This window comes from Juglans regia, chromosome 15 (genome assembly GCF_001411555.2).
Source record: "Juglans regia cultivar Chandler chromosome 15, Walnut 2.0, whole genome shotgun sequence".
Lineage (NCBI taxonomy): Eukaryota > Viridiplantae > Streptophyta > Magnoliopsida > Fagales > Juglandaceae > Juglans > Juglans regia.
The window spans coordinates 5679321-5683855 of record NC_049915.1 but is presented as its reverse complement, the minus strand read 5'-3'; positions in this window follow the sequence as shown (position 1 = coordinate 5683855).

Below are 4535 nucleotides of genomic sequence, written 5' to 3'. Positions count from 1 at the left end.
TTGCTTCAAACCCAAATCATTATCAAGCCTTTCAACCAAATGGCCTCCTTAACAGCCTCTGCTGCTGCCATGTACTCTGCCTCGGTAGTTGATAAAGCAACGGTGGATTGCAGTGTTGCTTTCCAACTAATAGCAGACCCACACAAAGTGAAAACATAACCTGTCAATGATCTTCTTCTATCTAAGTCTCCAGCATAATCAGAATCAACAAAACCAGTAACTTGGGAACTGAGATCGACATCTCTATCAAATATTAACCCAAAGTTGATGGTTCCCCTCAAATACCTGAGTATCCATTTCACAGCCTGCCAATGAGTCTTACCCGGATTAGCCATATACCTGCTAACCACGCTCACTGCCTGTGAAATGTCTGGACGGGTGCAAACCATTGCATACATGATGCTGCCAACTGCGCTGGAATAAGGAACACTAGCCATGAACCGTTCCTCTTCATCTGTCTGAGGAGATAGGCTAGCTGAAAGCTTAAAGTGCGTAGCAAGTGGTGTACTTACTGGTTTGGAATCAAACATTCCAAATCTCTGAAGCACTTTCTCAATGTACTTTCCCTGGGACAAGTACAACTTTCCAGCTTTCCTATCTCTGATGGTTTCCATTCCCAAAATCTTCTTCGCAGCACCTAAATCTTTCATTTCAAACTCATTTCTGAGTTGGGTCTTTAACAAACCTATGTCAGATATGCTTCTAGCAGCAATAAGCATATCATCAACATATAATAGCAAATAAATGAAAGACTTATCAGATAATTCCTTATGATAAACACAACTATCATAGTTACTTCTCAAATAACCATGATCAATCATAAAGGAATCAAACCGCTTATACCATTGCCTTGGCGACTGCTTCAAACCATATAAAGATTTCTTCAATCTGCACACATGATCTTCCTTGTTTTCAACAATGAATCCCTCTGGCTGATGCATATAAATGGTCTCTTCAAGCTCACCATGGAGGAACGCTGTTTTAACATCAAGTTGCTGCAGCTCTAAGTCATACAATGCTACTATAGCAAGTAGCAATCTGATCGAACTGTGTTTCACCACTGGAGAGAAGACTTCATTGAAGTCGATGCCTTCTCTCTGACTGAAGCCTTTAGCAACTAAGCGTGCCTTGTATCTTGCATCGTTATCACCCTGGATTCCCTCTTTTCTTTTGAAGACCCATTTGCAGCCAACAGTCTTCACCTTCTTTGGCAACAGAACCAAATCCCATGTTTGGTTTTTGTGAAGAGACTCAATCTCTTCAGTCATAGCTGCGCACCACTGAGCAGATTCTGCGCTCTTGACAGCTTCTGAATAACTGGAAGGCTCCTGACCGACAATATTCTCTGCTGTAGTAAGAGCATACATCACCATATCTGCATGAGCATATCTCTGAGGTGGTCTAATCTGCCTCCTCTGTCTACCAGTCGCTATACTGTAGTCTTGCTCACCTTGTGCGCTGCTACTCGGATTAGAATCATGCTCATCTGTAATAGCATGATCTTGGGCACCACGAGGCAGCCCTTGTGGTGCTTCAACCTGAAACTCCACCTGCTTTCTGACATCCTGTTCTTGTCCTGTAGACCCAGTAATCTCCTTTCTCGGAATAAGCATGGATTTTTCATCAAAAGTGACATCCCTACTGATCACAAACTTGGGTGATTTGGGATCAGTACACCACAACCTGAATCCCTTCACCCCACTGGCATACCCAATGAATATGCCCTTCTTTGCCCTTGGCTCAAGTTTTCCATCATTAACATGGAAATATGCAGGACAACCAAAAATTTTTAAATTCGAATAATCAGCAGGAGTATCAGACCATACCTCATTCGGAGTCTTCAAACCAATCGCTGTGGCTGGAGAACGATTGACCAAGAAACAGGCTGTGTTGATTGCTTCAGCCCAGAAATCCTTACCCAAACCTGCATTAGAAAGCATGCTCCGGGCTCTCTCCAAGAGAGTCCTGTTCATCCGTTCAGCTACTCCATTTTGCTGTGGAGTATGTCTAACTGTACGATGTCTGGCAATACCCTCATTCCTGCAGAATTCATCAAACTCACCTCCGCAGAACTCCATACCATTGTCAATGCGAAGTCGCTTGATTTTCTTGCCCGTCTGATTTTCAATCAAAGCTTTCCACTGTTTGAAGTTAACAAATACATCGCTTTTCTGCTTCAGAAAGTAAACCCAAACCTTCCGTGAGAAATCATCAATGAACGTAAGCAAATACTGAGCTCCACCTTTTGACGGAACTGAAGATGGACCCCAAAGATCAGAATGAATATAGTCCACAGAACTTTTGGTTCTGTGAACCCCTGTAGAGAACTGAACCCTACACTGTTTTCCAAAGACACAGTGTTCACAGAAATCCAGTTTCCCTATCTTCTAATTACATAGCAAACCCTGCTTACTCAAAATTGACAGCCCCTTCTCACTCATATGACCCAAACGCATATGCCACAAACGTGTGACATCTGAATCCGGATCATCTGAAACAGACACTGCAGCTGCACCTGTCACCGTAGAGCCCTGAAGGAAATAAAGACCATTTGTCTTATCTCCCTTCATCACAACCATAGAGCCCTTACTGACTCTGATAGCTCCACCTTCACCAGTGTACTTATAATCCAACGAATCAAGTGTGCCCAAAGAAATAAGATTCTTTTTCAAATCTGGAATGTGTCGAACATTAGACAATGTCCGGACAATTCCATCAAACATCTTAATTCGGACTGAACCAATTCCAGCAATTCTGCAAGCCATATCATTCCCTAACAAAACGGAGCCTCCGTTGACCGATTCATAGTTAGTGAACCAGTCCCTCTTAGGACACATATGGAAAGTGCAAGCTGAGTCCATGACCCACTTGTCACTAAAGCGACTACTTGAGTCGCTAATTGCTAGAACAAGGTCTAGGTCGTTAGACCTATCATCAGCAACACTAACGGCATTAGATGAACTAGTGTCGTCCACTCTGTTTTTCAATTTTGGACACTCATTCTTGTCGTGACCAAACTTATGGCAGTAATGACATTTGACGTTCTTCTTACTGAACGTTGTTTGTGAACTGCCCCTGGATTTCCCCTTATTCTTATCTGAACCTCTGTCATTTGATCTACCCCTGCTTGAGGACCCCTTAACAAACAAGCCACTAGCTTGTTCATTAGTGTTCTTCACACTCAATTTATTCCTCAACTCCTTAGAATTCAAAGCAGACTTTACATCTACCAAGGAAATTGAATTTCTACCATATAACATGGAATTTACAAAGTTCTCAAAAGATGTGGGTAATGAACATAAAATAATTAACGCTTGATCTTCTTCTTCAAGCTTAATATCTATGTTCCTCAGATCCATAATGATTTTGTTAAATTCATCTAGGTGTTTAGAAATAAGAGTACCTTCCTTCATTTTTAGAGTGTATAACCGTTGTTTCAAATACAAACGGTTTGTGAGAGATCTTTTCATGTATAGATTCTCAAGTGCCGACCAGAGACCAGTTGCAGTCTCCTCGTCAGCAACCTCTCTTAAAACTCCATCAGATAGTGACAAAAGAATAGCACTGTGTACCTTTTCTTCTTCTTCTTTCGAAGGAGCCGGAGAATCTTCGGATATCGACACTTCTAATACTTTTGACAAGCCCTGTTGTCGCAGTAAAGCCTTCATCTTGATGCGCCATAAACTGAAACTGTTCTGACCGTCAAATTTCTCCACTTCGAACTTAGCCATAGCCATCCCTCCAGATCTGTTGAGCCAAGCTCTGATACCAGTTTGTTGGGAATAACTGTAGATCTAAGACTAACTCGAAGTATAGTAGCGGAACTAAACGAAAGAAATTGATGACAATCACACAGAAAGAACACCAAGAATTAAGTGGTTCGACTCAAAATGAGCCTACGTCCACTGGTGGGGTCGGTATCGGAGATTTCACAATCAACAAAGATGGAGTACAGATGAATACAACAAAACTTCACAAGGAAGTTATCTCTCAAAACTCACTCTATAACTTCTCTCTCAAGAAAACACTAAAAACAAGTGAAAAAAGTGATTTATGAAGTTGTAAGAGAAGTGGGCGCCGTTTGGTATTTATAGGAACAGTAATGTTCACTTCTGTGAACATTGGCTCGAGCGAACACTTGAGCGAGCGTCGAGCGAGCGTAGGTTTTCTGCACTTCGCTCAAGCCAACACTCGAGCGAGAGTCGAGTGAAGCTCTCTGACTTGAACTCGCTCGAGCTGGGTGTCGAGCGAGGATCGAGCGAAACTCTCTGACTTACTTCCCTCAAGCCAAGTGAACCTTCGCTCGAGCGAACCTACGACACATGCACTGTTCCATCTAATTCAAGCCACCTCCTAACAATTTGCATGATATTGATGTAGATGAACATCTGCAGACATGTGGTAAGGCATCAATGGCAAACTAGCAATTTTTTCAATCTCCTAAAATCACAAAAGCATGTTACTTAGCAAGGAAAATTATATATATATATATATATATATATATATATATTGCAAGTGCATATTCACAAGAAAAA